A 19,943-nucleotide genomic window follows, 5' to 3' on the forward strand; every position below is an offset into this window, starting at 1 on the left:
AAATCTTTATCGGATATGTTCGCGGGAAGGGTAGCTAAAAGGGAAGTGACAGTAGGACTAGTTGCCCTCTAATCCCTTGCCATTGGAGTCGTACTCACTTTTGCAATTAATTGCTTTTGATAATGCTGCTATTAAGTCCCAAGTAAGTAGAGTCGCAGTTGTGAATAGTCATAATTGCAGTCGCATTCGGTAAGTAGCAGTAGCAGAAGTAGCAGTGATTGTAATAACGCTAGTTGTAATAGAACAAGCAGTAGCACTAATAGTAATACGCCTAAGAGCTTCAACTTAACAATCTCAGCCGTTCCTTAGATATTGCTAATACTCTTATTGGAATCATTATAGCCGAAACCCCATTACGGAAAATTACAGCCCCCACCTTGAACATCAATTAAAATCATTTTTTTGGATTGGTAGCACTGATGTGTTCCTTTTTTTATTGCTTCTTTTTTTTCTTCGCCACTAGTCGCAAGTAGTCCGAGTCGCAGTTGTAAATAGTCACAATATCAGTCACAGGCGCGGTCGCACTTGCAAGTAGCCGTAAAAGAAATAGCAGTAGCACTATTAGTAGTAGTGGTAGAACAAGTTGTAGAACTAGTAGTAGTAGTATGCTTAAAAGTTTCAACTTAATACCCTTACATTCCTGAAATATTGGTCACATTCCTTCTTGACAACCTGGAAGCACATAGTTTCTTTGGTATTGTTCAGTATCTCCAATAGCATGCTCATAAAGTTCCAATTTAATAGTCGTAACTGTTTCGGGGATATTCTTCAGCCGCCCTTTTGACAATCTGAATGCGCGTAGTGCCATTTGATTTCTTTTTACACCCCCTCAACTTTTCCTAAAAATTTTGCTTAGTAACCTATTCTGTTCCTGGGTTACTCTATGTATGTCATTCTCAAAACCTTGCCATACTTAAAGTAATTTGATTTTTTATCAGTAGTAGTAGTAGTTCTAGCCTTGAGAGTTTCAACTAAATACCATCAGTCGTTCCTGAGACATTACTTTTGACAAATCGTACCCACATAGTGCCTTTTGATTTATTTGCACTTAGCCTCTTTGGTTTAGTTGAACATACCCCTTAACACGCCTTGAAAGTTTTAATCCAATACCCTTAGGATGTCCTGGGATGTCAAAGATACACTCTTTTGACAACTTCGCATGTACATAGTGTCTTTTGGTTCAGTTTAACGTCCCAAAAATCATGCCCAGAAAGTTCTAATGTAATAACCTTGTTGTTGGGATATTACTCACATGCCCTTTTGATAATCTGAATACAAATGCCTTTTGATATCGTTTTACACTCCCATAAACTTTACCTGAAAGTTACAACTTAAATTACTATTTTATTCCTGACATATTGTGCTTATGCCATTTTGATATCCTGGAAGTACTTAAACTCCTCTGATTTAGTACGATAGTAATAGGAGTAGTTATCGTAGTAATAGCAGTAGTTGAGGTAGCAGTATAGTACCCCTGAAATTTTCAACCGAATACCCTCAGGCTTTCCTAAGGTATTACTGGTACAACCTATTGACAACTTACATGCACATGGTGTGTTTTGATTTAGTAATTCCCATCAATATCCCCTGAAAATTTCGGCTTAATACCGGTAGGTTTCATGGAGACAGGATCAGACCTTCCCCCCTTTCCCAATAGCAAAATCTGTATGATAACAATATAAAACATGGTAACTACGTGAAACTTGCATAACTTGGGTAATGGATGTTTTTTTTTTCCCTTTCAGTCATAGAGGCCATGTCTTGGCTACAAAATGGGTTTTCTCCATAAAAAGTTCACAGAAATAGCAAAAAACATAACCTTTCACTTTGTTTTGCAACGAAATGCGAAGCAAGAGACATTACCCCGGCTATTGGGGCATGACATCCCCAGAGGCATAATTATTGAATTTTTCAATTATTTTGAAGCACATGGCTATCTCAAAATTTGGATCGTGTTTCTTTGGGGGAGGGCGGCTAAAATGGGCGTGTGAGTGAGCCTGGTAGCCCTCCAATCACTTCTGATTGGAGCCGTAATCGATTTCGCGATTAGTTTCTTCGTATAATCCTAATGGCGTGTGAGTGAGGCTAGTAGCCCTCCTATCACTTCTGATAGGAGCCGTAATCGATTTTGCGATTAGTTTCTTCGTATAATCCTAATGGCGTGTGAGTGAGGCTAGTAGCCCTCCTATCACTTCTGATTGGAGCCGTAATCGATTTTGCGATTAGGTTCTTCGTATAATCCTACTAATTAAGTAACAAGTAGTCGTAGTCTCAAGCAGTCGTTGTCACAATCGGAAGCAGTCACAATTCGTCGCAGTTTCAAGTAGTCACAGTTGCAAGAAGTTGCAGTCGGAAGTAGTCATAGTCACAGTAGCAAGTACTTACAGTTGCCTGTAGTCGTAAGTAGCCGCAGACGCAGCCGTAAGCAATCACAATCTCAGGGTAAGTAACAGAATCAATAGTAGTATTAGTAGTAGCCCCAAAAATTTAGCCTAATACCCTCAACTGTTCCTGAAATATTACTAATATACCTTTTTGACAACCTGCATCTACTGCTGTGTCTTGATTTAGTTCAACATCCCACTCAACATTCCCTTAAAATTTAGCCTTCATATCCCCAGCCATTCCAGACACATTACATGTACGTCCTTTTGACAACTTAGATGCACATAGTATTTAGTTAAAAATGTCCTGAAAATTATAACTACCCTTAGTCGTTCCTTAGATAATGCTGATACGTCCTTTTGACAACCTTGGATGTACACAATGTCTTTCAATTTAGTTCAACATGACCAACAACGTTCTCTGAAAGTTCCAGCGTGATGCCGTTGACTGTTCTTGGGTTGGGATATTACAAATATGCCTTTTTACAATTTGGATACACATGTTTCCTTACGTTTTTGTTTAACATCCCCCTCAACTTTCCCTTGAGATATCCACTTAATACCCTATTCTGTTCTTGGAATATTGGATTTTTGCAACCTAGATTTACTTATGCTCTTTTGATTTAATACAGTAGCAGTTGTAGTTGTAGAGGTAGTCTTACATCCTTATCAACTTATCCTGAAGATTTCAAATTAAATCCCTATTCTGTTTCTGAGATATTAAATCTGTGCCATTTTCATAACCTATATGCACTTAAACTCTTTTGATTCTCTACAATATTAGTAGTAGCGGTAGCATCTATAGCCCTGAAGGTTTCAACTTAATACCCTCATCTGTTCCCGCGATATTGCTGGTATGCTCTTTTGACAACCTGTATACACATAGTGTATTTTGGTTTAGTTCAACAATCCCTGAAAATTTTGCTTAAATGCCTTAAGCCTTATTCGAGACATTACCAAATATGCCCTCCTTTTCCAATAACAAAATCTATGTGTAAGTAATGGGCAACTAGCATAGCTTAACACTCTTGTCTCAAGGACTGCAGGGGTTGTGTCATCCCCGGAGGCATACTTGGTGGACCTTTCAACTCTTTTATAACACGATGGTCAATTCAAAATTTTGATCGAATGTCGGGGGAGGGCAGCTAAAAGGGACTGATAGCCCCCCATTACTTTTGACTCGTAAAAAAGACCCTTGAACTGTCAATTTCGAATAGAATGATTCCCCCCCTCGGAGCTTCTACGACATCTCGTTTCATACGAAGTGGTCTGGTAAAAAAAAAACGGTTCGTCGTAGCGAACGGTGATTAAAGCGAAGCGGCTTAGTAGTAGCCGACACTTTAAGAGAAAGATTCTTGATAACAATGGATGCACTACAACAATCAAATAATTTTGATGTTATTCAAAATGTAAAAAAAATTATCCAGATTAGTGCTACCCATCAGCTTCAGTATATCAGAGAACCCTACTGCAAAGGTTTATAAATCCTATGTGCAAAATTGTGGAGTTATGCATTTTTGGCCAAAAGCAAGATCCCAGATGTGTTTTCTTTCCAGTGGTAAATGTATTGAACAAGTGATCCTAGAATGTCGACAGAGGGCTCATTTGATAAGAAATTAAAAGTTCTAGTTCCCTTTTTAAGTGACCAAAAATATTGGAGGGTAGCTAAACCCCCTCCTATGCCCTTTTTTCCCAAAGTCATCTTATCAAAAATGTGAGATAACCATTTTGTTCAGCATAGTCGAAAGATCTAATTAATATGTCTGTGGGTGACTTGACCCCTGACAGCCATGGGGGAAGGGCTGTAAGCTATGAATTTTACCCGCTGTTTGCACATAGTATTGGCTATTGCGAAGGGATATTTCTCAGGAGGGGGAGGTGACGTGGCAGGATCTTTTCTTTCCATGCTATGAGAGCTGGATTTCAGACAATATTTAAAAAAAGAACTGAAATTAGATAATAATGAAAAAATCAACTGAAATCGAGGAACAACATTAAAACTTGTAATGAACAGAAATTATTACATATGTGAGGGGATTGCCCCTCCCCAATTCCTCGCTCTTTACGGTAAATTTTATTTTGAAACTTCCTAAAAGCTTGATATTCTTGTGAAATTACTCATGTGTTTCAGGACCATCCTTAAATAATTGTAACAAAAAGTATAATTTAGTGTAAAGAGTGAGGTATTGAGGAGGGGGTGGTCCCCTCATATTCGAAATGATTTATGTTTGTTTTAAGTTTTGATGTTGTTTTCAGTTGAATAAAAACTGTTTATTTTTTATACATAGCCCACTTTGCTCTTCTTGGGCAGGGCTATTGAGCTACCTATGTCTTGGAGATTTAAATAGGTGACATATATGTTTGGAATAATAGTCGTAAAAAATATAGTAGTATGTGTATTCCTGTAAGTCTAATGTCCTTTTTTTTCTAGTTTTTCCCAGTTGATTGTGAAGACCAAACTGTGATATTGGACTGTGATGACCTTTTATATGCCAGCTTTTATTGGAATTATTAAAAATATCGTTTGAAAAACCTACTGCTTAAATTTTTTATAGACTTCTTCAAAGGTCTGCTGCTTTCTTCGCCCTCACTTTGCATTACAAGTAAAAAGGTTGAGCCATAAAGTACACACAGAAATAAATACTTTTCCGAGGCTGATCGCAGCTCTCTAAAATCAAGGAACAGGTCGTAGCCTCCTCCGTTTGACAGCCTCAAAGTATCACCACCTCCTGAGTACGTGATTTTAGTACATGTTATGTATTATTGCCATTCTTTGGGTTTTATTTTGAATACCATTAAACTTCTTATAAAAGACGTTGAGTCTGGTATTTTTGTCATTTTTTAATGGCACTTGGTATTAAACAAGTGTCATATAGCGATCGCAAATTCTGTCGGTCTGTCGGTCCCGGTTTTGCTACTTTAGGCACTTCCAGGTAAGCTAGGACGATGAAATTCGGCAGGCGTTTCAGGGACTGGACCAGATTAAATTAGAAATAGTCGTTTTCCTGATTTGACAATCTGAGGGGGGAGTGGGGGGCCGGTTAATTCGGAAAAAATAGAAAAATGAAGTATTTTTAACTTACGAATGGGTGATGGGATCTTAGTGAAATTTGATGTTTGGAAGGACATCGTGTCTCAGAGCTTTTATTTTAAATCCCGACACGATCCGGTGACATTGCGGGGAGTTGGATGGGAGGAACCTAAAATCTGGGATGAAACTTGGTGAAAAAATAAGCAGAAGTCCTAGGTACGTGATTGACTTAACCGGAACGGATCTGCTGTGTTTGGGGGAGTTGGGGGGGGGGGTATTTCTGAAAATTAGAAAAAAATAAGGTATTTTTAACTTACGATGGAGTGATCGGATCTTAATGAAATTTTATATTTAGAAGGACCTCGTAACTCAGATCTCTTGCTTTAAATCCCGGCCGGATCCAGAGTCATCAAGGAGGGGGGGGGGTTGGGGGGAACCGGAAATGTTGGAAAACACTTAAAGCGGAAAGATCAGGATGAAACTTGGTTGGGAGAATAAAAACAAGTCCAAGATACGTGACTAACATTACCGGAATGGATCTGATCTGGATCCGGTGACATATGGGGGAGTTGGGGGAGGGGACCTAAAATCTTGGAAAACGCTTAGAGTGGAGGGATCGGGATGAAACTTGGTGGGAAAAATAAGCAGAAGCCCTAGATATGTGATTGATGGATACGGATCCGCTCTATTTGGGGGAGTTGGGGGGGGGTAATTCTGAAAAATTAGAAAAAATGAGGTATTTTTAACTTACGAAGGAGTGATCGTATCTTAATGAAATTTCCTATTTAGAAGGACCTCATAACTCAGATCTCTCATTTTAAATCCCAGGAATAAAAACATGTCCAAGATACGTGACTGACATAACCGGACTGGATCCGCCCTCTTTGGTGGAGCTGGGGGGAGGGAGTAATTCGGAAAAATTAGAAAAAATTATGTATATGTAACTTACGAACGGGTGATTAGATCTTAATGAAATTTGAAATTTAGAAGGATTTTGTGCTTTAGAGCTCTTATTTCAAATCCTGACCAGATCTGGTGACATTGGGGGGAGTTGGAGGGGGAAACCGGAATTCTTGGAAAACGTGAAAATTGAGGTATCTATATCTTACGAATGGGTAATCGGATCTTAATGAAACTTGATATATAGAAGGATCTTGTGTCTCAGATGCTCCATTTTCAATTCGAATTGGATCTGGGGACATAGGGGGTTGAAGGGGGAAACCGAAATCTTTGAAAAGGTTTAGAGTGGAGAGATCGAGAGGAAAACTTGATGGGAAGAATAAGCACAAGTCATAGATACGTGATTGACGTAATTGGAACGGATCTGTTCACTTTGGAGGAGCTGGGGGGGTGTTGATTTGGAAAAATTGAAAAAATTGAGGAATTATTAACTTAAGAACGGGTGACCGGATCTTAATGAAATTTGATACTTAGAAGGAACTCATGTCTCAGAGCTCTTATTTCAAATCCCGACTAGATCTGTTGGAGTTAGAGGGGGAAACCGGAAATCTTGGAAAACGGTTCGAGTAGAGAAATTGGGATGAAACTTGGTGGGTAGAATAAGCATATGTCGTAGATACTTAATTGACGTAACCTTACGGGATCCATTCTCTTTGGGGGAGTTAGGGGGTGGGGTTCAGTGCTTTGGTGAGTTTGGTGCTTTTGGACGTGCTAGGACGATGGAAATTGGTAGGCGTGTCCGGGAGCTGCACAAACTGACTTGATAAAGTTTTTTTACCCGATTAAACCATCTGGGGGGCTGAAGGGAGAGGAAAAAGTAGAAAAAAGGAGTTATTTATAACATACGAGTGGGTGATCGGATCTTAATGAATTTTGATATTTAGAAGGACCTCGTGACTCAGAGCTCTTATTTTAAATCCCGACCGGCATTAAGCCTCCGATTCTCCTTTTAAATTAATCTATTGTTTCTTAGAATTTCGCTAGAGCTCATACCATATGAGCTCTTGGCTCGTCCGGCCTCGTCACAAGTACCAAATGAGCTCTTAGCTCTTGTTTTAAAGCTAATAAGATTAGGATATATTTATTGCCTGTCTCATCTGTGACAGTTCTAATTTTATTAATGGACTGCTCAAACTTAGTTTTAGAAATGTATGAATGGTTCGACGGTCAATGGCTCTAATCAGTGGTTAGAATTACACCAACCGTGTAGGGCTACATGAAAAGCAGGTTGTCCTTGGTTGGGATGGGAGGATCTCGTGTATGGAAAGATTTAAGGGAGATGCAAACTTTCTGAGAGGTGTGAAGAGGAAATCCTTGAGTAGATTGAGATGGAGAAGGAGCGTACGTAGCTCTGTTGGCCTCAAGCGGCTTGGTGTTTCAGTGAGCTATTTAGTATTCATGGTACTTTTTTCACAGTATTTTTCACGGTGTGTTTTTCCTTTAAATCTAAGAAGTATTTGAAAATACAAAGTATAAATTTCATTACAAAGTATTCATTATATTCGCCGAACATCATGCATATTATTTGATATTCGTTGTTGGTTTAGCAAGGCCTACTCTTCTTCCGCTTGAAAAGAAAACGTCATTTTCATAGTCGTTATTTGATATTCGTTGTTGGTTTTGCAAGGCTTGCTCTTCTTCCTCTTGAAAAGAAGACGTCATATTCTGATTAAACTTTGGACTTCAATGTATTTACTCAACACGCCTTCGTCTTCTCTCTAAAAAGAAAATTCCCTTAACCAAAAGCCATCCAAGAAGCAGCGAGTAAGAAGACAGGAACTCTTTTGCACCCTATTTTATTGCAAATTTTAGCAAGTAAATTATTTGATTTTTATCGCTATTTAAACTGCCTTGTTCGAAAACCGTTGGCAGTTGGGATTCAATGATTCTGTTTTGGCATCTCTTAAAGCCTTGATCAAATTTGGCATCTTTTTGTGTTGAGCATTGTAAATATGTCGATAATGGGACCAGAGCCGTTCCTAGGATTCGCTGTGCCGAGGGATGAATTAATTACATCGCCCCTTCTCGAAAATGTAAGTTAAATAAAAGCCGAAACAAAATGAAAAACGTGATGAAAGTGGGCAGCACCCCAACCTCGGTGTCCCCTCGCAACAGAGCCCTGGGCAACTGACTCGGTTGCCCCACCTCTTTGAACGTCTCTGAATGGGACGAATATTCTCCTTTTTTCTTCATCACTGATTTTCTTGGATGATTTGCTGTGATAAGGTGAGATTTATTTTTGAACAATGACTATCAAAATCCCGGGTGGGCCAAATTCGTACTTTAGACTAAAAAAGCACTTACAAAGAAATCTGAGCTTCTTTTTATCAAAGGGTCAAAATATTGTAAAAAAGACAAAAAAACAAACAATTGAAGCTCCTAAAATTGAAAGGGAATAAACTAAAGAAAAAACAAAGGACAATTTAGTCTGAAAAAGGCTCAAAATTAGCAAAAACAAAACACTAAGCAATTGTAAAAATAACGACGAAGACCACACTGCCTTTCCATATCAAACAAACATAAAGTTCCTGGTTGAACTTCGTTGAAGTAAGGATTCTAGGGCTATTTTAAAAGTTTTTTAATAAATATTATTAGTTTTAATGTATATATATATATATATATATATATATATATATATATATATATATATATATATATATATATATATGTATTTATCACTTATTGTGCTGAAGACGGCCCTTGGACATAGGGCGAAATGTCAACTGAATTAAATTCTACTGTCTTGAAAAAACTTTCCCTATTGTTTCTACTTTGTGTTTGTTTGATAACCAATTGTAGCCTAGAAAAGAGGGGAACCATTTGTTTAACACATTCGCTATCTATGGGACAAAAGTTCTTCCAGATCTCTTCAGTCGACAATTTTATTGGGGTAAGATAGGAGATATTTGTTGTAGCAGAAAAAAAAGGCGAGATCGAAGGGGGGAAAATTGACTTGAGAAACGGTAATTGTGCCGGGTGCGAATAGCGTCGTTGGCGAAACGCAGAGAAATTTGTGTTCTCCTTTCCTTGAGGGTGACTAGATTGGCTCTCAGAAGAAGGGAAATGTAAGGGCCTTCACACTCATGGAAAATTTTTCTCATGCACTATTTGACTGGCTCTATTGCTTCTGACAATTCATTTGAGATACCAGGATCCCAAACAGGACAGATGTACTAAGGATTGGGTATGCATATGAAAAATAAGAGAGAAAAACGGGTGAAATTTAAACAAAGCAGTCTCAACGAAGTAAAAAAATCAAACAGAATAATTAATTAATAAAAAATATACGAGTATTTCAACTCCACTCACGGGAACCTTTATCAACTGGAAAAAAAGACATAATGAGATCATTTTTTTACTTGAATCATCTGAAGAAAAGAACTGAAATATAGCATACAAGAAAAAAAAGACCAACAGATAAATAAAACTCACTTCTTAATAAACTCCCAAAATACGGCAAAAATTGTAATCACAGAAAAGACATCGGAAAGTTGGCAACAGGTCAATGAAACCCATGCATTATAAAATAAGTGGACTTTTTTTCATTTGCAAGTTTAGCTAAAGTCCCTTGGGTCTTGCCAGCTTTAACCTCGATTTCACTTACAAGAATCATGACTCATTCAGTCGACTATAAGTTAAGGAATCAGCTAAAAGGAATTTCTGTCGACCTCTAACAAAGTAAGTAATTTGTTTGCAAGGAATTTGTAAGCATAAAATGTTGTTTTAAATTGTAATTTCAAATTTTAAAGAAGCGTGGCTACACATTTTTATGGCACTTGGTATTAACCAATGTCAGGGAGGCGTATCAGGGACCGGACCAGATTAAATTAGAGATAGTCGTTTTCCCGATTTAACCATCTGGGCGGAGTGGGGGTGCCCGTTAATTCGGAAAAAATAGAAGTATTTTTAACTTACGAACGGTTGATCAGATCTTAATGAAATTTGAGGTCTGGAAGGATATCGTGTCTCAGAGCTGTTATTTTAAATTCTGACCGGATCTGGTGACATTGGGGGGGGGGGGATTTGGGAGGGGGAAACCTAAAATCTTGGAAAACACTTAGAGTGGAGGGATCGGGATAAAACTTGGTGGCAAAAATAAGCACTAGTCCTAGATACATGATTGACATAACCGGAACGGATCCGCTCTCTTTGAGGTAGTTGGGGGGAGGAGGTTAATTCTAAAAAATTAGAAAAAATGAGGTATTTTTAACTTACGAACGGGTGATTAGATCTTAATGAAATTTGATATTTAGAAGGATATCGTGTCTCAAAGCTCTTATTTAAATCTCAACCGGATCTGGTGACATTTGGGGGAGTTTAGGGTGGGTGAACCTAAAATCATGGAAAACGCTTAGATTGGAGGGATCGAGATGAAACTTGGTGGTAAAAATAAGCAGCTGTCTTAGATACGTGATTTACATTATTGGAACGGATCCACTCTATTGAGAGGGGGGGGTTTAATTCTGAAAAATTAGAAAAAATGACGTATTTTTAACTTACGAAGGAGTGATCGGATCTTCATGAAACTTCATATTTAGAAGGACCTCGTAACTCAGATCTCTTATTTAAATCTCAACCGGATCCAGCGTCATGGAGGGGGAGGGACCGGAAATCTTAGAAAATACTTAAAGCGGAGAGATCAGGATGAAACTGGATATGAAGAATAAAAACCTGTCTCAGATACATGATTGACATAACCGAATCGGATCTGCTCTCTTTGGTGGAGTTGGGGGGGAGGTAATTTTGAAAATTGAGGTATTTGTAACTTACGAAAGGGTGACCAGATCTTAATGAAATTTGATATTTAGAAGGATCTTGTGCTTTAAAGCTCTAATTTTAAATTCAGACCAGATCCTGTGACATTTGGGGGAGTTGGAGGGGGAAACCGGAATTCTCGGAAAATGTGAAAATTGGGGTATTTTTGCTTCCGAATAGGTGATCGGATCTTAATGAAAGTTGATATTTAGAATGAATTCATGTCTCAGAGCTCTTATTTCAAATCCTGACCAGATCTTTTGACAGTGGGGGGGTTGTAGGGGGAAATCTTGGAAAACACTTGGAGTGGAGGAATCGGGATGAAACTTGGTGGATAGAATAATCAATGTCCTTGATACGTGATTGACGTAACCGTACTGGACTCGCTCTCTTTGGGGGGGGGGGGGGGTCAGTGATTTGGCGAGTTTGGTGCTTCTGGACGTGCTAGGACGATGAAGATTGGTAGGCGTGTCAGGGAGCTGCACATATTGACTTGATAAAGTCGTTTTCCCAGATTCGACCATTTGGAGGGCTAAAGGGAGAGGAACAATTAGAAAAAATTGGGTATTTATAACTCACGAGTGGGTGATCGGATCTAATGAATTTTGATATTTAGAAGGACATCGTGACTCAGAGCTCTTATTTTAAATCCTGACCGGCATTAAGCCTCTGATTTTCCTTTTAAATCAATCTATTGATTTTTAGGATTTTGTAAGAGCTCATACCATATGAGCTCTTGGCTCTTAGCTCTTCTTTTCTCGTCACAAGTTGCATATGAGCTCTTAGCTCTTGTTATTATAGAGAAGCGTGGTCAGCTTCTTCTTCAATTTATTTGCATAAATACAGTAGCGCAAATTTATAACAACCCTGGGGGGAGGGATGTGCATTTTTCTTATATTTACACTAGTGAAATAACGGTTGATCTAGAGTTTCTAGGAGGGGGGGCTTGGCTTTGAGATTAGACCATGAAAACATACCCCCAACCAGTTGAAAATATTAATGAAAATCTTACCATCAAATTCAGTGTATCACAGAAGCCTATTGCAGAGGTTTCTAGTTCCCATCCGCAAAATCAAGGAATTTTGTAATTTTGGTCAGAAGTAGACTCACAGATGCGTGTTTATATGTTTTGTTTTGTTTTGTTTTTTCACCAGGAAAATCGTATGGAACCAGTGGTGCTGGAACATCGGGAGAAAGCTCATTGAGAAATAAAAATTAAATGTTCTAGTACCCAAAAAGATTGAAATGACCCAAAAGATTGGAGGTAACTATCCTCCCCCCTCCCATGTCCTTTTTCCCCAAAGTTGTTATAAATTTGATCACTGTTTATGCATAGTATTTGTTCAATTTTACGTATAGTATTTGTATCAATTTTGCATTTGGAGATGCTGCGGGAAAATTTCCCAGGGGAATTTTGAGTGTGTTAGGATTTTCGGAAAATAATTTCCACGGAACGGGGGATTTCTATAGTAATAAAAAAAAAACAAAAAACAATTAGAACTTATTCTTGTTCAAATGAAAGTATGCTAAGGCGAACTTTTTAGGCTGAATCTTTTGCGCAATTTTTTTGTGGAAAATGCGGATTTCAGCGAGGATGAAATTATCTGGAAGGAATTTCAGGGGGGGCTTATTTTATTTGGGCAGAACTTTCCATGGGGGAACTTCCCGTAAGGGGAGGGAATCTATTATAAAGGATGAGCCAGATTTACTGATCAGAGATTTACCGATTCAGATTTAAAAATGATCAGATATTAATGCCTTTTATTAGTGTTAAGAACTTTAGTGTGAAGAGCAAGGTATTGAGGAGGGGGCAACCCCTTCATATGCGGAGTGATTTCTGTTCATTTTGAGTTTTAATCTTGGTCCTCTCTTTCAGTGGAAGAAAACTTTATTTTTAAATTGATTTAATCTATATGAAAGCAAGTGCTTAAAGCGAGGGCAAGTGCACTCGTATTCTTAAAACAAGAGTTTGAAGTGTTGAAAATATCAAACACATATATCAATTTAAATATATAAGATTCATTGAGCGCAGTGTTACCCATGCAAGTTTACCAGCCTCAGAAAATATGCTTGGTTTTCGAAAAAGGAGGGCACACCCCCAACCAGTCAAAAATGTTAATGAAAATCACACCATCAAATTCAGCGCATCAGAGAAGCCTACTGTAGAGGTTTCAAGTTTCCATCTCATAATTGTAGAATTTCGTAATTTTTGTCAGAAGTAGACTTACAGATGCGTGTCTATATAATGTTTTTTGTTTTTTTTTTTTTCACCAGGAAAGTCATATGAAACCAGTGGTGCTGGAACATCGGGAGAGAGCTCATTGAGAAATGAAAATTAAATGCTCTAGTGCCCAAAAAGATTTAAGCGACCAAAAAGATTGGAGGCAACTATCTCCCCCCTCCCGTATACATTTCCCCCCAAATTGCTATAAAATTTTATCACTTTTTATGTATAGTATTTGTTCAATTTTACGCATAGTATTTGGAGGTGTTGCGGGAAAATTTTCCAGGGATAATTTCCAGGGATAAGAGCGTGTTTGGATTTTCGGAAAATAATTTCCATGAAACGGGGGATTTCGGTAGTGATAAAATAAAAAACGGTTAGAACTTAGTCTTTTTCAAATGAAAGTATGCTAATGTGAACTTTTCAGGCTGAATCTTTTGCACAAATCTTTTGTGAAAAGGGGGGATTTCAGTGAGGATGAAAATATCCGGAAGGAATTCAAGGGGAGGGGCTATTTTATGTGGGATGAACTTTCCACGGAGGAATTTCACGTAAGGGGGGGGGGTATTTCTTATTAAGGATGAGCCAGATTTACCGATCAGAGATTTACCGATTTATATTTAAAAGTGATCAGAAATTAAATATAAGAAAACAAGTTTTTTCCAATGAAAGTAAGGAGCCACATTATAACAAAACGAACTATTTCGTATATGAAGAGGTTGTCCCCTCCTCAATACCTTGCTCTTTACACTTAAATTTGACTATTGTCCCAATTTTTATGGCACTTGGTATTAACCAAGTGACATATAGCGATCACAAATTCTGTCGGTCTGTTTGTCTGTCTGTCGGTCTGTCTGTCTGTCCTGGGTTTGCTACTTCAGGCACTTCCAGGCAAGCTAGGCCAATGAAAATTAGCAGGCGCATCAGGAACCGGACCAGACTAAATTAGAAATAGTCGTTCTCCCAATTTGACCATCTGGGGTGGGGGATTAGGGGGCCGCTAATTCGGAAAAAATAGAAAAAATGAGGTATTTTTAACTTACGAAGGAGTGATCAGATGTTAATGAAATTTAAAGTTTGGAAGGATATTGTGTCTCAGAGCTCTTATTCTAAATCCGACTGGATCAGGTGACATACGGGGGAATTGAGGGGGGAAACCTGAAATCTTGGATAACGCTTAGAGTGAAGGGATCGGGATGAAACTTGGTGGGAAAAATAAGCACAAGTCCTAGATACATGATTGAACGGATCCAATCTCTTTGGGGGGGGGGGGTAATTCTGAAAAATTAGAAAATGAGCTATTTTTAACTTACGAAGGAGTGATTGGATCTTAATGAAACTTGAAGTTTGGAAGGATATCGTGGCTCAGAGCTCTTATTTTAAATTCGGACTGGATCCGGTGTTAATGGAGGGAATTGAGGGGATCGGGATGAAACTTGGTGGGAAAAATAAGCACAAGTCCTAGATACGTGATTGACATAATTAGAATGGATCCGCTCTCTTTGGGGAAGTGGGGGCTTGTAATTCTGAAAAATTAGAAAATGAGGTAATTTTTAACTTACGAAGGAGTGATCGGATCTTAATGAAATTTGAAGTTTGGAAGGATATCGTGTCTCAGAGCTCTTATTTTAAATTGCGACTGGATCCGGTGACATTGGGGGGAATTGAGAGGGAAACCTAAAATCTTGGAAAACGCTTAGAGTGGAGGGATCGGGATGAAACTTGGTGGGAAAAATAAGGACAAGTCCTAGATATGTGATTGACATAACCGGGACGGATCTGCTCTCTTTGTGGGAGTGGGGGGGAGGGTTAATTCTGAAAAATTGGAAAAATGAGGTATTTTTAACTTCCGAAGGAGTGATCGAATCTTAATGAAATTTGGCGTTTGGAAGGATATCATGCCTCAGAGCTCTTATATTAAATGTCAACCTTATCCGGTGATGGAGATGTGGGGGGGGGGAACCTAAACTCTTATAAAGTGCCTAAAGTCCTAGATACGGGATTGACATAATCGGGACGGATCTGCTCTCTTTGGGGGAGTTGAGGGGGGAGGTTAATTATAAAATTAGAAAAAATGAGGTATTTTTAACTTGCGAAAGAGTGATCATATCTTAATGAAATTTCATATCTAGGACCTCAAAAATTAGATCTTTTATTTTTTATCTCGACTGGGTCCAGTGTCATTAGGGGGGGGGGGGGCCAAAATCTTGAAAAACGCTTAAAGCGGAGAGATCAGGATGAAACTTGGTGGAAAGAATAAGCACAAGTCTGAGATAGGTGAATGACATAACTGGACCGGATCCGCTCTCTTTGGTGGAGTCGGGGGGGGGGGGAGTAATTCGAGAAACTAGAAAAAATGAGGTATTTTTAACATACGAACGGGTGATCAGATCTTAGTGAAATTTGAGGTCTAGAAGGATCTTGTGCTTTAAAACTCTAATTTCAAATCCTGACCAGATCCGATGACATTGAATGGAGTTGGAGGGGGAAGCCGGAATTCGTGGAAAACGTGAAATCGAGGTATCTTACGAATGGGTGATCGGATGTCAATGAAATTTGATATATGGAAGAATCTTATGTCTCAGATACTCATTTTCAATTCGAATCGGATCCGGGGACAAAGAGGGCTGGAGGGGGGAAACAAAAATCTTGGAAAACACTTAGAGTGGAGATACCGGAATGAAACTTGATGGGAAGAATAAGCACAAGTTATAGATACGAGATTGACATAATTGGTACGGATTCGTTCTCTTTGGGGGAGCTGGGGGTTGTTAATTTGGAAAAGTTAGAAAAATTGAGGTATTTTTAACTTAAGAACGGGTGATCGGATCTTAATGAAATTAGAAGGAACTTATGTCGCAGAGCTCTTATTTTAAATTCCGACCAGATCTGTTGACATTGGAGGGAGCTGGAGGGGGAAACCAGAAATCTTGGAAAATGCTTATAAATGTCGTAGATACGTGACTGACGTAACCAGACTGGATCCGCTCTCTTTGGGGGAGTTAGATGGTGGGGTTCAGTGCTTCGGCAAGTTTGGTGCTTCTGGACGTGCTAGGACGATGAAAATTGGTAGGCGTGTCAGAGAGCTGTACAAATTGACTTGATAAAGTCGTTTTCACCGATTCGAACATTTGGGGGCTGAAGGGAGAGGAAAAATTAGAAAATTGAGGTATTTTTAACTTGCGAGTGGGTGATCGGATCTTAATGAATTTTGATATTTAGAAGGACCTCGTGACTCAGAGCTCTTATTTTAAATCCCGACCGGCAGTAAGCCTCTGATTTTCCTTTTAAAGCAATCTATTGATTCTTAGAATTTTGCTAGAGCTCATACCATATGAGCTCTTGGCTCATATGTCTCTTCCGACCTCGTCACAAGTGCCATATGAGCTCTTAGCTCTTGTTTAAGAACGACTTCTGAAACACAAGGGCTGTTTAGTTAAAAGTGGATGCTTTTTTTATAAGTGTTAAGAACTTTAGCGTGAAGAGCAAGGTATTGAGGAGGGGCATATGCGAAATGATTTCTGTTCGTTCTAAATTTTAATGTTGCTCCTCACTTTCAGTTGAAAAAAAACTTTTTTTGAAATTTATTTAATTTATATTCGAGCAAGTGCATGGGCTGGAGAAAGCATTTTCTCCCGGATAGTAACCAAAATTTTCGAAAAAAGCTATCAAAAATTGAATTTTCCTTATCTTTGCATCTTTTTGAAAACCTATTCAAGAGAAGAGAATACTTAAAGAAAGTATTATGTCGCAAAGGGTCTAAGTCTCTTTGAAATTCAGAATTCGAGAAATTTTATTTTACTTATTTGACAAGTAAATGATTTAATCAATGGATTAATACGGTAGATTATTCATTGAATAATCTACTTCAGTGATTATTCAATAATCATTGAATAATGTTTTTTTTTGCCTAGAACATTGTTCTAGGCAATGTTCTAGATTGCCTAGAACAGTATTTTCTGGCAAGAAGTACCGTCAAAGTATGAGATCTATCCTCAAACCCTGCTTTTTTCATTTCCTTTCACACATAAATTTTCTAGGAAATAATTAATCTAAAAGGCTGTTTTAAGCCACGAGGCAACCAAAAATTATGAATTGGAAGCAAGAAGTGTCTTTTTCCCGTGCATATTTTTTCTTTCATACTTTTGTTTTGAGATTGCTTCCAAATATCAAGATGGGGGAAAGGGAGAAGCATGGAGGAGAATACCCCCTCCCAAAATAACTCAGGCGCTGGTTAAAAACTAATGATTTTTAGCTGATAGTTTATAAAATAATAGTTTATTATTTATAAAATAATGTAAGATAATAAAATAATGGAAGAAAACAACCTTAAAGAAAAAAAAGGAGGATCATGTATTTGTGCACAGAAAGTTTTTCACCCCTTTATTAGAAAAACTGTTCTTTTTTGCTTAAAAAGTGCTGCATTAGCACTACGCTTTCTCAAAAGTGACACTTATAGAGAAAGATACTACCTGTGGCAAGTCGCAACCCTGATAAGAACCTAATGATGTGTTTTCGGATTGGAGACACATTTATTTTATGGACTCAAACAAAATAAATCTTTTCGGAACTGCATTATATCGCTCTAAGACATCTTAACGTACGTGCTACGTGCTACCAGTGTGTCGAGCGAACCAGCGTTTTTGATCGCCGATTATTTTACGCGAAAGCAGTAAGCTCAGATAATGTCCTAAGCCCTGGAAACGTCCATATTTTTAAATTATCAAACAAGTTCGTGGTAACGAACTGTAGTAAGGAGCGACCCGGCTCAATAGTTACCGAAACTCTAAAAAATGGAATTTTGATACCAATAGTTACATCATAAGAATTGCATTTAAATGCTGATTTTAAATATATGAGTTTCATCAAGTTTAATGTTACCCATCAAAAGTTACGAGCCTGAGAAAATTTGTTTTATGTTAGAAAATAGGGGAAACACCCCCTAAAAGTCACAGAATCTTAACGAAAATCCCACCAGAGAACCTTATTGTATAAGTTTCAAGCTGCTATCTATAAAAATGTGGAATTTCGTATTTTTTGCCAGAAGACAGATCACGGATGCATGTATTTTTTTTTCTAGGGGTGATCGAATCGATTCAGTGGTCCTAGAATGTCGCAAAAGGCTCATTCTAACGGAAATTAAAAGTTCTAGTACTCTTTTTAAGTGACCAAAAAATGGAGTGCACCTAGGCCCCCTCCCACGCTCATTTTTCCAAGTCAACGGATCAAAATTCCAAGATAGCCATTTTATTCACCATAGTCGAAAAACCTAATAACTATGTCTTTGGGGACGGCTTACTTCCCCACAGTCCCTGTGGGAGGGGTTGCAAGTTACAAACTTTGACCAGTGTTTACATAAAGTAATGATTATTGGTCCCTTCGTTGTCAAAGACCTTTGGTCCTCAGTTTTATCGATTATGAGCAAGCTTTCGACTCTGTTGATAGAAGAGCGTTAACAAAGGTCTTATCGTTATATGGTATACCAGAAAAATACATTAAAGTGATTTGTGCTATGTACGAGAATAATACTGCTGTGGTTAAGGTAGGAAATGAAGTTAGCAACTGGTTCTGTATTAAATCAGGAGTTAAGCAGGGTTGTGCTCTATCCCCCTTTATATGGATCATTTTGATGGACTTAGTCTTAAGGAGCACAGGAAAGGCAATGGGAGACCACGGATTCAAATGGGGAGGAAAAACACTCCTGGACTTTGATTATGCTGATGATTTAATCATATTAAATGAAAGTGTGAGCAAAATGAATGAATTTTTAGAGGTTTTGCGAGTTCAGGGTGCTAGAATAGGCTTTAAAATTAAAATCAAGAAGACTAAGTCACTAAGGCTTAGAACAAGTGATGATGAAAAGGTGCCATTGGGTAATGAAAAGATTGATCAGGTTGGCAGCTTCACTTACCTTGGTAGTATTATTAGTAAAGACGGTGGGAGCAGTGAAGATGTTAAAAGTAGAATAGCTAAGGTTCACGATTTTTTTTTTCACAGTTAAAAAAAGTTCGGAAGAATAGGAAGATAAGTCTGCAAACCAAGATTAGAATATTGGAAGCTACAGTGATGACAGTGGTCAAATATGGCTCTGAAGCATGGGCACTCCGAAAAGCAGACGAAAATTTACTAGATGTTTTCCAGAGAAATTGCCCACGGATTGTTTGGGGTACCCGGCTGACTGACCGTATTTCAAACAGTAGGTTGTACGAAAAATGTGGTTCAATCCCGCTTTCTAGGGCTATAATGAAAGAAAGGTGGAGATGGCTAGGCCACGTTCTGCGGATGAAGATTGCCGAAGATTGTCCTTTTTGGCCAACCGTCTGGTGTTACACGGAAAGCAGGTCGTTCTCGTCTGGGTTGGGATGATGTCATAAATAAAGATTCAAAGGAAATGGGAACTTCCTGGGAGGGTGTAAAGAGGGAGGCCTTGAATAGATTAGGTTGGAGGAGGAGCGTGCGTAGCTGTGTTGGCCTCCGGCGGCTTGGTGCTGCGGTGAGTTATTAGTAGTATTAGTATTAGGAAGTGTACGACCGTTTTCAGGGGGACTTTTTTTTGGGGGGAAGTTGAGGAGTGGGGAGGGGGTTACGT

The 19,943-nt window shown here is 38.5% G+C and overlaps 2 protein-coding genes across 2 annotated transcripts in view; both read left to right on the top strand.

The window, feature by feature from the left end:
- LOC136030880 (heterogeneous nuclear ribonucleoprotein A1, A2/B1 homolog) overlaps positions 1-5,198 on the top strand; it is a 38,570-nt gene extending 33,372 nt beyond the window's left edge. The window contains exon 8 of the mRNA XM_065709963.1: positions 4,816-5,198. The gene's annotated coding sequence lies outside the window, so the exon portion shown is untranslated. The remainder of the gene's footprint in view (positions 1-4,815) is intronic.
- Positions 5,199-9,948: 4,750 nt separating this feature from the next.
- Positions 9,949-19,943, top strand: part of LOC136030883 (uncharacterized) — a 128,529-nt gene continuing 118,534 nt past the window's right edge. Inside the window, exon 1 of the mRNA XM_065709970.1 lies at positions 9,949-10,053. The gene's annotated coding sequence lies outside the window, so the exon portion shown is untranslated. The remainder of the gene's footprint in view (positions 10,054-19,943) is intronic.

The sequence above is a fragment of the Artemia franciscana genome, chromosome 9, assembly GCF_032884065.1.
Source record: "Artemia franciscana chromosome 9, ASM3288406v1, whole genome shotgun sequence".
NCBI classification, from domain to species: Eukaryota; Metazoa; Arthropoda; class Branchiopoda; order Anostraca; family Artemiidae; genus Artemia; species Artemia franciscana.